A 13,271-nucleotide genomic window follows, 5' to 3' on the forward strand; every position below is an offset into this window, starting at 1 on the left:
AGAAAAATGTTACAACAACAACAAAAACAGAAACAATTCGGAATAAACAAATGTCAAAAACATCAGCGTAAGCAACTACACCTACACACGCGTACATTGGATGATTAATGTGGGGCACGAGCGATTTTCTTGTGCGAAATGCAAATTTGCCAACGGCTTAGGAGCTCAGTTGTTTGCATAGCGCAGTTACACTTGCTTAAAAGAAGAGCACTCAAAAACAATTTTATGTCTTTCTCCACATTTTTTGTATTGTTTTCAAAGCAGTAACTTCAGGCGCTGTGTTTACAGTTGTCATCGAAAATGGGGCGCTTAGGCGACGCGTTAGCATTTTAAAGAATACTCGCATAAGCAGATGCAAAACAATGTCTGGGAACATGGCACGCTGATGTATAATTGTGTACTACATATTTGGATACATATACATATGTATGTAAATTAATTTAAATTATTAAAAAAAAAAATAACAAAAAAAACTGTGCCGCCCGAGCAGGGACTTGAACCCTGGACCCTTGGATTAAAAGTCCAATGCTCTACCGACTGAGCTACCCGGGCACATAATTAAATTCTGTCACAGTTCTAACATACAGCAAGCTAGTATTTTCATTGTATATGTGCACATATACATACACACATCAAAATTTACGACGCGAACTCATTTGTGAAAAATTAAAATAATAATGACCAAACAAATATTTTACTTAGAATCTGATAACCCTGAGAAAGAAACTATTTCTGAAAAGCGAAAGTTGGCATGCGCTTATTTTGTTATTGTAGTTAATATTTTTTCTTAAACAATTTCGAACTTCTTTGTTAAACTAGTGAGACATTAAATATTGATTGATAATAAACTAAGTTATAAGTTTATACGAAAGCAAAGGTTGGAAAAATAGGCTCTTTTACCATAAGTCAAGATTTGGTTCGGCCAAAATCGCGTAAGCGGTTATCGCGCCAATTAAGAAGAAGAAAATTGTGGAGGTACTTAGCAAATATCATACAGTTTGTCAAGAATATTTTTGCATAGTGAAGAAAAATTTTAAATTTTAGCTTTGATCGAGAATTCCAACAACAAATAAAAAAGCAAAAAAACAAATTTATACACACATTTCATTACTGTACTTTTTTGTTGTTGTTTTTGTAATGTGTGTGTTTATTTAATAACTGTTGACGCTTAATAGTCGTAGACAAGTCCAGTAATGGCATGTGTGTATAAATTTTTGTTTTGCTGTTTTATTTGTTGTTGGAATTCTCGATCAAAGCTAAAAATTTAATATTTTTCTTCACTATTCAAAGATATTCTTGACAAACTGTACCTCGATTCTTGTTTTACTCCACAAGACCATAAGAAGCATAGCATCACTTCTTAGATATTTTTGAGTGTTCGACCACACTGTCACTCTACATGAAAAGTGTCCAACGTTCACCGATCGAAAAGATACACATTTAGTTTAATTTAGTTCATTAGGAAACGCAACATTTTTTATCTTTACCCAATATTTTTATTGCAATTAAGTTCTAAATCCAGCTTCTCAGACCTTTCCTAGCATTTTTGATATTTTTAAACTCTGCAAGTCTACAATATACCAGGGAGGTAGTGAGTTAATAAGGCACAAGTAAGTGTTTATGTATGTATGTATTGTGCAGCACAAAACCCACAACAATGCATGAGGTGCAGCAAACTATGCTATGGTCACTGTTCCATGTACACGCCTATAAGTAAGTATTACACCGCTACATACACAAATACATACATACATATGCCTTCATATAATGACTGCAGCCAGTAGTGGAGTTGAGCCGAGAGGAAAGAAAAGCAGCAAGCCAGAGAGATCAACGCTCCAAATCTGCCCCAGTTTTGTCGCTGCTTTTCAAAGTTGGCTTTTGTGCTGTGTTGCACTGTCAAGTGACGTGCAACATCTGCAATGTTGTCGATGACATTGTTGTTTATTAAGATTTTTTTTACTTACTTTTTATGTTTGTTGCTATTGCTTTCATTGCTAAGTGCAAAGTGAGCATGAAAAAGCGTCGAGAGGTAGGGAGTCTGGTATGTTGTACGCGGAGTGATAGTGAAGCGCATCCAATTCGCTCCCAGACTAACAAATGGATACGGTAGCACGACGCTGTCACTATCATAGCTTCGATGCGGCTGGTATCATTGTTGTTGTTGTTCTGGTTTTTGTTAGTGTTTTGCAAAAATGTATGCAAATATGCTGCACAATATTTCTATTTGCTGCATATTTTGCCTTTTTAGAGTGCAGCAATGCAGAATCACACACATTCGCAGACACATATACGTATGTATGTATGTATGTGCATATGTGTGTATATGCAAATAGAAAGAGATGAGGATGGGGTGCAAGCAAACGCAGTTGCTCGAATTCCCGCTTGGCAATGTGCCATGAAATTTAAATCTGCCATCTTCATGGTTGCTGCTGCATGCACTCATTCACTTATTTATTTATAATGCATGCACTTTTAGATATCGTATATTTGTACGTCTTCCTGTGACTGCAGGGTGTGCCAAATGAAGCTATGATTTTTAATGATATTGAAGTGACGTATCAATCAGTCAGAGGGTCTTATTACTCCGCAAATAAGAATGAATGCCTTTCTTAACCAATTTTTGATTTATTTACAAAGAAAGTAGCTGCCTAGTCCAAACTCTCAACTTTGGACGAGAAGCATTTTAATATCGAATGTTAGGTTTAAAAACAGATTGACAAATCAAATTCCGCAATTGGGGATCGAAAAACTCGTGTGTGATTATGAAAAGGCCAATGTATCAGTTGGTGGGAAGTTTGGTATGCCTTTTGGAGTAGTGCCAGATCTGGTTTTCGAAAATGCGATGGCCTGGTGTCTGGATGTCTCACCACATCTAGCTCATCAAACAATCAATATTTGTGCGTACCAAATTCGATGATGTTAATTGGAACTGCGTGGAATCTACAAACTGCAATTCGATTGTTATAAAAGGGAGGCATGCACGCATTTACACAGAAGTAATACCAAACTGACACACTTATGACCTACCGTTTAAGGTTTTCCGGTTTCCCCCGGTTTAGATCGATCAAAAAATCGATTTTTTTATTGCATAAATCGTTAGTTTAACTACTCAAGAATATGTGGTAAAAATTTTGAAGCGAAATTCGCATTATTCCCGATTCTATGAGCACTTAAGGGACTGCCCGTCGGTTCCGCACCGTAGCGCGCATTAGTTAGCACGACGTTTTTCTCTAAACTACTTTTTTTCAACTGGTGGGAATTCTAGCTTAAAAAGTTGTCGACTAATCATTCTAAAATTTTTCGGGATTTTGCCTTTATTCAATTCTAATCTACATGAGCCTAAGTCTGGGATTATGTTATTATTTAAAATATGGCTTTTTAAGCAAAATAGATGAAAAAATATGGTATAAAACAACTACTTTGTGCTCAAAATTAGGTTTATGTTCTTAGGAAATGCGTTGTTAATAAAAAAAACATGCTGTTGATTTCAGAGAAAAATTGCAACTTCGAATGGCGATCGTCCATGAATAGCACGCTCTAACGCCACTATCTCCCGCGGAAATAGCTTCAAAAAAATTTAAAAGTGTACCTAAAATATAAATAAAATATCCTCTAAACTTAAACAATTTCTGATTATTCCTTCTTTGTTCAAAAAATCCTCGAAAAACACCAAAATTTTGTCCTCCTAAACCGGTTTCCCCCCTTAAGTGGTAATACTTTTTGTTTGTATAAAAACATTATTACAGTACTTCACAAAACATGTTAGTTCATTTTTTTTTTTCATTTTTAAAAATATACCTCAGCAAAATTAATGACCCTATCCTAGAGAAATCAGAAAAAAAATGTTTCATAAAAAAAAACCAAAAACAACAAGTCTAATATGTAAACATGCATACAAATCGTATGGACATATCAAATGAACAAATCTATTCTGTACACAAGCAAATGTAAGCTAATGGCAACTACATTTGTTCACACTTGCGTTTCACTCTCTCCCTCTCATTTCTCTCCGGCAGCCATATTAATTAATTTCCTACTGTTAACTTGTGGTGAAGTAATTTCTGAGTTGAATTTCTTACCCGTGTTTTGTTAGAGCCCAAAATGAGGAACGGGCCAGGACTGAGCCTTCTCTACGAATTTACGTTCTCTGTAGAAAGATTTCTAACTTTTGCAATGGCTTAAGTGTCATATTTGACATATGTGAAGTACATATGTATACACTTTTTATTTAGTAGGTTGTATGATTAAATTTGCGCCACCCTGTGTTTGAATCACCCTGCAATGAGTGCCCATATTTATATTTGTATGCCTGTGCGCTATTGTTGTTGAATCTCACATTTATTTGATATGAAAAATATACAAAATACTCAAATGTCGTATTTATTTACGTTGATTGAAAGGCAGACGCTGTGCCGGCAGACATTTAGTCGAATAAACAAATAAGCAGACAGATATTTATGTTTAGCGAAAAGTTTAAAATTTGTTTTGAAGAAGAAAAGCTGCCATCATTTCTCTCGATTGGTAAGTAAAGTAAATTGTGAAACAAGTATTGGAAATGGACTCGCATTGAAATTAAAATTAATTATTTAGGAGCTACTCGACTTGATTCAAATGACTTTATATAAGTACTCGTACATTACATCCAGCCAGTAGGCCCTGAAGTCAATCCTAAATATCGACAAGTTTGCCATAAAGGTTGTCCACTGGCAATCATTGACAAGCCACGCTTTTGAGATGACTCTGGTGAATATACTCGCATAGTTACATGAACTATTCTATTTTTTCTTGGTAAAGGCTCAACATTCAAAAGATACTTTAGCGCAGAAGCTCTAATTACAACTGCCGCATCAAGAGCAGTCAACTTTCAACCTTTTCAGGAGCTAGCACTACAAAAAAATTTGAGTAACCTTTGTGATTCATCAGATGTTTTGAACTTCCAAGCAACTTAGGCGCTTCAGTAAATTATGCTGCAGTTGCACTTGACTTACTCAAATCCACAGACCTCCAAAGTTGCCGATTTTTTAATAAATCTGAATTCTGAGATCCATAACGCAAATGCTGAGCTGTTTTGGAAACTAAATTAATGCATTTCAAAGCCTTATAATAAAAAAAAAAACAGTAATGAAAAAGTTGATTAGTTGATTAATTAAGTTTTAGTTTATTGCAGTTTGAAAATGAATTTCTTGATTTTTTAACGCATTTCGGCTTACAGATTTGTCTCTTTAGTAAGTTTATGCAATTGATATTGGAAAGAGATAAACTTCAAAATGCAAAAGAACCTCAGCAAAACGGAGCATTCTACGCATAGTCATTGGCATACATATGAATGAGTGCACATATTTTGGAGCTTTATTGTAAAAATGTAGGAATGAATATGTAATAAACCTCTTTCTTAACTGTAATGTGAAATATGCATTAACCCTCCATTTAACAGATGATTCTGACTAGCCCTTTTCTGATTTAAATTGTGAATGAAATATTTCCTTTGGAGCTATCTTCACTAAATTTCAAGCGGCTTTCTCAAATTCCACTAGGTTTACATGTGTAAGCATGAAAAATAAATATTTTGCCTTTTGCCCCATATAAAATTTCTGCACATAAGCCTGACAAGGCTCACTAGGTGTAAACGCGACTATGGAAATGTCTGCGAAACGGTCAATTAAATTGCAAATTTGCGTTTTTTACTGTTTCACTATATGTAGAACAACAAAATCAGCAACAATAATAATTACATAGAAGCGGAAATGCCACACTAAAATATTTTCAAATTCAATTACTACCTTGGAATGACTGCAGCAAAGTCAATTGCGATATATGTATTTACATTTTCCCTTTCATACATTTTTTTCTGGATAGTTTTGCAAGATGTTTTTCGCAAGATTCCGACTGCACGCGACGCTAAAAATAATTAAAGCAAATCGCATTGCAAGTAAGCACACAAGTGATGTCAGGCGCAACAATTGCTTAAAGTGCATAGAGACATAAGGCGTACGTAGGCACAAAAGTAGGTTCACGCACACATCCTCGTAGAAGTTGCCTTCCAAAGTAAAAATGGCTTTTTAAAAATAGGCATTTTTTCGATATGCGTCGAACGTAGATTCTTCAAAATATCGTCGATTTGTAACCAAAGTGGCGCAAAAAGTCTCACTTTACTAGAAGACGTTAAGACTTTTGCGAACATGGGGAATCATTGTGGGTCATTTCTCAACTAAAGATCATAGTACGTTTCAAATACAGTTCTTTCAGTTTCGTGCTTGGTTAAGCCAATTGCGTGTTACAGATACAGAAAAAAAAATTCTATGCATTCTCCAGTATTCCCACGAGCGAGGTCAAAATTCGCAGCGAGAAGCCAATACAATTTTTGCTCTTTATGGAATGGTAAACTAATCGTAGGAAATGTTGATAAAATAATGGAAATTGTCCAGTCGGACCGGCAAGGGAGCACCCAATCCATAGCCTAGTTATTAAAGATTAAGTCGATCAACGTTCCCACGACGGTTGGTTTTAAGTTCCGGAACGACCCGGATTTATATCCGACCAAAGACTGTCACTCCATCAGCATTCCCCGCACATGTATGGGGAATGTTTGCGATGTTACGACAACAAAAAAACCTTGATTAACGATGGGGTTGCAGGAAATACGGTAGCACCGCGCACACAACGCGCAACATCATAGGATTTTAAGGCACACTTTTCCAGTCTGTTTGATAATACAGTAGAGCGCCGATTATCCGAAACAATTAGTGCAGAGGGTGTTCGGATAATCGATTTTTCGGATAAACGAACATTTGCGAAATTCCAGTTCTTTGTTGAGGGTAGGGTAATAAAACATGCCATTGGATTAGGAATGTATGCTTTTTAATGATACACTAGAGTACAGTACATATTATGAATAGTCACATACACATTTAAGTAGGGATTGCACACACGGTACATAAATATATATGTCTAAACATTTTTTAATAGTACAAAACTAGTCTAAAAAGAAAAGTCGAACATATTTGTTTGCTTAAGTTTTGAGACTCGTTTTTTTGCCGCCAAATCTCTTAGGCGTTTTAAAGACTGCACAGAATCGCATTCGTCTTGGTGTCCCAACCATTTAATAACAGTCTCAAATCATTTAAAGGCTTCTTCATTGGACGGACATTTTTCAGCTGAGACGATGTCATCACTAATTTCGTCTTCATCGTCGCCATTTTCAGGAACTTGAACCTGTGCTATTATGTATATCGTCGTCTGTCAACAATTCGTAGCCAGGATCATCCTCGTCAAATTCTAGCCATTCATGCACGTTTTCTTGGTCACATTCTTCAAATCATGAAACCTCTTTCATCAACTCAACCATTTCTGAAACAAAGTTTTCATTTGTTGGTTCTTCAGATGTAAGGCTAGCTTCGGATTCAACTGCTTGGCAAAGCTTATTTCAGGATTTCTTTAGAGTAGTCGCTTTGACATAAGCCCACGCTTCTGCTGCCATGTAAACAGCATCCTTCAAGTTAATACCTTTGTAGATTTCAATAATTGTTTTATCTTCCTCTTGGCTGCTTAGGACACTACGAAGCAACGCTTTTCTGTAGTAACATTGGAAGGCTTCGAACACCCCTTGGTCCATAGGTTGAACGACTGAGGTAACATTGGGTGGCAAAAAAATCACCTTAAATTTTCCATCTTCTCTCTCAAGTGAAAGGTTTGAGGGATGACTTGGAGAATTATCAATCACTAATAAACATTTCCAGTGTCTCCAGTTTCTATCTGATGTTTTTTAGCCTCTGGAATGAATACAGCGTCATACCACTCGATAAATACTTGAGTGTTCATCCTGAAATTAATGAGAGATTGCCCAAACAAAACTTTCGGCGTCGGATGCGCGTTCGTTTCGCGACACGATAACACCACCGACGCTGTTATATTTAGGAACTGCGATACTAACTTAAATTCATAAAGCGCGTGACAGAAAGCAAGTATGTACAACGCTGTCAATACCTATGAATGTTCCAAATATAACATGCTATCGATGAAGACACGGAAAATGCCAAAATCATGATGTTCCCTTGTTCTATTAAACGTTTCTATTTCATTTGTACATACATTTTTTTATTCTTTATATCCGAAAAAGGCGTCATGTTTCCTTTCGGTTAACCGACGTTTCGGATGACCGGCTTTCGGATAAGCGACGCTCTACTGTAGTCTCAATAATTTTAGTAAGCCAGTGAGATCATGCGATCTGACAGACCTACACAACTCTTTGTAGGATTTTTTGAAGCAACTGGGCTACATAAACAAGCTTTAGAACATCGGAGTCCACACGAACAACATTTGCCAAAGACTCCGGACAATTGAAAGCCGGAAAACTGACCTAATGCAAAATGCCACAAAAAGAGCCGAAATTTCCATTAATTCTGGGACGTCCGTCTAAGCGACGTTATTGGTTCTAGTAAATAATGCCGTGAAAAAGAATATTTCTTTGATTACTTTTGGAGTTATAGAATTTGAGTTTGGTTTGTCATCTTGGAGCTCTGAAATCCCGAAATTTTCAAACGGGTCTGTGATTAAGTGTTTTTTGTATACACGTTTTGTTTTGTACAAGTTCTACGTATTGCTCATCACTTGCAACCAACTCTCTCCCCTCCCTCCAGTTGTCTTTTATTTTTACGGAAAAATATAAGGAAAATATACTATTGTACAATACTGGTATTAAGTGCAAGAAGTTTCATAAGTCCTTGCTACAGATATTGATTTGAAAATGAGTCTTAGGAGTTGTTTCGCTTGTCGCTTATCGATAGAATTTCGCCAACGAATTTCTTCTCCTCCCACTTTCTGAGAAATTCCCAGATGTGGCCTTTTGACAGTTCACAAGAAGGCTCACGACCAATTAGAGGCATGTTTGACCCTATTTTAGCTAGATGATCAGCCGTTTCATTACTTTTATATCCATCATGGCCAGGGATCCAAAGCGTTATGAAGGTTCAGACAGTCACTTACCATTTCTGAGCTGATTAAAGTTGATGGAATTGAACCGACTGGAGCGGACAAAAAGACACAGTTAGCGTATTATAAATTTACGTCATTTGTCAAATATTACAAATAGTTTCAATTCAATAATAAATGCATGTGCCAGGATAATTCATGTAGGTTCTTGTGCATACATATATATCCCTATGCATTAGGGTGGTACTCAAAAAACAAGGGAAGAAACTGTTTCCTATAGATTTTCTAAGCTTCAACACCTACGTGGATGCGAATTTGCCCTCGATTATAGACTGTTAAGCGGACAGAAGTAAAATTTCGAATTTTTTTTTTTTATACAAATAATTTTTTCGAAACAAAAATAGTAGGTAAATTCGCCCCAAAATTTTTTCGTTTTTCCATTTTTTTTTTAATTCATATAGAAATCATGACAGTAATAAAGAAAAAAAATTTGTTTTTTTGTATTCAGGTCACTGACGTCGATGCTACAATGGCCGCCGATTGAGAAGTCCCGCTGATGATTAAAATATAAAAAAAAATAAAAAAAAAATACAAAAAAAAATTATTAAAATAAAAAAAAAATTTATATTATTTTACTGTATAAATAAACTGTATGCCAGTTTTGAAAAAAATATATTGACTTCTTCATTTTAAATAATTTTAATGAAAATCAGGGGAAATATGGCCATTTACAGGTATCTGTCTCCTTAAGACATGTCTCTCATCTATGGAGACTCACAGAATTGAAACTAAATCAAAAACAATAAAAAGAATTTAATATATACTAAACAGGTATCTTTTGAATATTTTTCTTGGATTAACAAAAAATTATGTAATGATATCTGAGCGCCATAACTTAACCGTCTCCGATAGGGTCCAAAACATATGCGATACCTTCGACAATAGTAGTGTCGATTATGGGTATTAGATTAAAAAAAAAATGAATTACAATTTTTTAAGTCTTCCTAGAGTAATTTAAACTTTGCCTCCTGGGCGACACACTTTAATCTTCTACAATAGGGATCAAGATTTCTTTATATGTGAGACATCTTTGACCGTGGTGCCATTATCAAATGGGGGTGAATCTGCGAAACATGCTTCATTTATTTTTTAGTGACCACCCTAATTTAAGGTTATTTAAATTTAAGGAAAAAATATCTATAAAGAGGCAAGCATTTGTAAATTGTGAAAAATATTATATTCAGAGAAATAAAAAATTTATTTATTAAACAGAACACCAGACAAATTTTATGAACTGTCAAGAATATTTTTTTCTATTTCCATTTCGTTTTTGGCAGCGGCACATGTCGGCTGAGTCAGCCAAATTTTAGCAGCCACGCAAAATAAACGCCACACAGCTACTAAAAACCAAGAATATGAACTGAAATGCCAGTAAAACGCACAAATTTGAATATTTGCCAACAAATTTCGACTACATTTAATGCTTTTTGCTCTTTCGCAATTCGTGTGCGCACACTTATGTATGTGTGTATGTATGTATAAGCGGATATGCAAATGGCTAAATGGAGAATCCCCTGTAAAAACAAATGTCTAGCTGCAGACGCCAACCTGCTGTAGTGTCAATAAAACGCAATGTTTAAAAATAAAACAAATAAATGAGCAGAACTGACAAGACTTGCAGAAACAAGAAAAATTAACACGCGAAATATTCAATGAAAATAAATTTGTGATCATACATACATATGCATGAGTGATTCACTCGGTCATTCAAGAATTCAAAAAATTCATTCAAAATAAAACCCGAAATGCGACAAATTTAAAAACAAAAAAAACAAAAAATTACCAAGCATTGAACAGCTCAAAGGAGTTGAGCTGATTAGAGACCAAAACTGGAAAGCAGAAGACCCATTTGGGCTTAAATTAATTTTACAAAAATAGTAAACGAAGTTAGTTCCTTAAGAAAATGGCAAAATATTCAAACAAAAACACGTCTGGTTTCAACTCATGGAGTTGAAGTAGTTTTCCAATGGACGGAATATAATAGATTTTAACTTCTTGAGATAATAACTTTCAATTTCACTAATAAAGTTCAAATTACTTTCCAATAATAATGGCAATTTTTAACGGGAGATACAAAAAATTCTAAGACCTCCTCTATTTGGTTCTCTGAAAGGAGAAGGGATCTCTTCCACAATCAGCAGATGCCACCCGTAATAATTTCAAGGTTTGAGCTTTGTAGATAGGAGAACCTTAGAGTTCCAACGCCAGATGCATTCGCCATAGTCTGGAGGTTAATGTTTTTTCTGAAATATTCATAAGAGTGTTATAAAAAATAATGGGGTCTTAGCCTCGTTAAAGCCAGATAGTTCGATAGAGAGGTTGTTGAGGATATTCCATATAATCATATTCTTCCTTTGTAGGTATCTGAAATGAAAAAGGTTCACTAAGATCTTAATGCTAGCCTAAGAAGCTGCCTGAAATGCTGATTAATTGATGATTTTGCCATATTATATGTCCTGGTACTCGCAGTAGACTTTCTGAGCTTACCATAGAGTGGGCGGGGTGTGCCACTAGTTGGTAGTACCTGGCGGACCTGTTCACGGATTGCTTGAAGTTGGATGGAATGGTTGGTGGAGGAGTAATCTGTGAGAAGCGCCCCATTAAAATCAAGTGCAGACTGCAAAACTACTGCGGTGTGTTCTAAGCGGAGGCAGTCACCATCAATGAAGCAGTTTATTGGCTGTTCACTTACGTAATAATTGTGAAGGAAGTAAGCATCTACTCCGACAGACAAACGACAATTAAAGACCTGAGTTCAATGATACTGGGATTGAAAGTAATGAAGTAATGCCTAGCCTCCCTTTCAATGGCATCCCTTAACATTGGGACTGGATCAACTGGACGCTTGGTCGCAGTTACATTGCGGGAAGCTGCTGGCCGGATAAGCTAGTTGGACTGGGCACCCTGCAGGTGGTTTCCCTCCGAAATAAGCGGGTTAGGGTCACTTGACTACCTGTTGGCTGCTTCTGGAAAGATAAGACCGCTGGGGATATGCGCACACTTGTAAGGTCATGAGATCCAGCACTTCTGGAGAATTTGTAGCATCCATTGCAACAATATGTCGAAAAGTGAATAAAAGTAAGAGTTTCTGTACTAAATATAACACTTAACGAGCTCCTATTCTTTTGCACACCACTGTATATAGTGCAGATTTTGTACTTTAAATTTTATAAAAACCTTAAAGTCGAAAAATTCAGTAATGCGAATGTCAATCAAAGCATAAATAAGGACTCAGCACACTTGCAAAGTTCACAGCATACTTATAGGCACTTAAAAGCACCTTTAATTTTTCATAAACCACTATGTGTATGTAAGAGTTGCACGAGTACAAGAGAAAATGGGTTAAAAGCGCCCATAAAATTTTATGCAAATACGCAAATGTGCTGAACATCAAAGTGCGGCAAAATTTTCACGCCGTGTTGGGCTAATTAAGTCTGCCAGTTAGACAGGCAACAGTGAGCTTGAAAAATAAAAACAACACAACGCTCATGCAAGAAAGCCTACACTTAGGCGCTGTACTACTTGCAAATTACATTTGCATATTAAATTATGCGCGAAATGATGTTGAACGTAGCCTGCTTGCCGCCGTAGACTTTCAATTCGTGATTTCTACTCATCCACCAACTCATACTTTCGCTGAATGTCACGCTTCAGGCAGGTGTAGATGTGTGTGAAACAGTTCGTCATTTGCGCGCTATGAAGATGGCCAGAATGCATATCAAGTGATTACTTGGTTGATGGCAATCACTTTAGGTGGAACTTCACTTCTTATTAACCCCTTGCTTTCCAAGTGAACAGAAGGAGGGGCGCAGAAGTTGAATGAGCTGCTTGCTTGTTTGCTGACATGGTGCAAGATGGCAGTACACACATAAGTTCCCTGGGTACGTAACATGCCCACCCACACATGCATATGAGTTAGCACACATACACACACACACATACATAGGGCGAGCAAATGTCAACTCAAATAAAAGCTCCAATCACTCATACTCAGCTCAACTCGGGAGCTGCCGTCGAGTGTAGGCGTGCAAAGACCGGAGAAACGTACGAAGGGGTTATAGGCTTTCAGCAATCACTTTGCCGCAACATACAACAGCAAACGTCAATACGTATTGAGAGCGGGTTGCTGGTGGCGGCCTAGATGTTAATGACGCCAGGCACTGGCACGAGTGCAGACTTTGTCTCTGCATAGGCGCATAATGACAGCCACATCGATGCGTGCAATAACAACAACAACAACAACAACATAAGCAACAATCACTATCACTGACAATGACATCGTC

At 36.5% G+C, this 13,271-nt stretch overlaps 1 non-coding gene across 1 annotated transcript; it reads right to left on the reverse strand.

Annotated features, from left to right (window-relative positions):
• Nucleotides 1-479: 479 nt before the first annotated feature.
• Nucleotides 480-552, reverse strand: Trnak-uuu (transfer RNA lysine (anticodon UUU)). Its single transcript has one exon. It is a non-coding gene; the product is annotated as a tRNA-Lys (tRNA).
• Nucleotides 553-13,271: the final 12,719 nt, after the last annotated feature.

Source organism: Anastrepha ludens, chromosome 5 (genome assembly GCF_028408465.1).
Source record: "Anastrepha ludens isolate Willacy chromosome 5, idAnaLude1.1, whole genome shotgun sequence".
Lineage (NCBI taxonomy): Eukaryota > Metazoa > Arthropoda > Insecta > Diptera > Tephritidae > Anastrepha > Anastrepha ludens.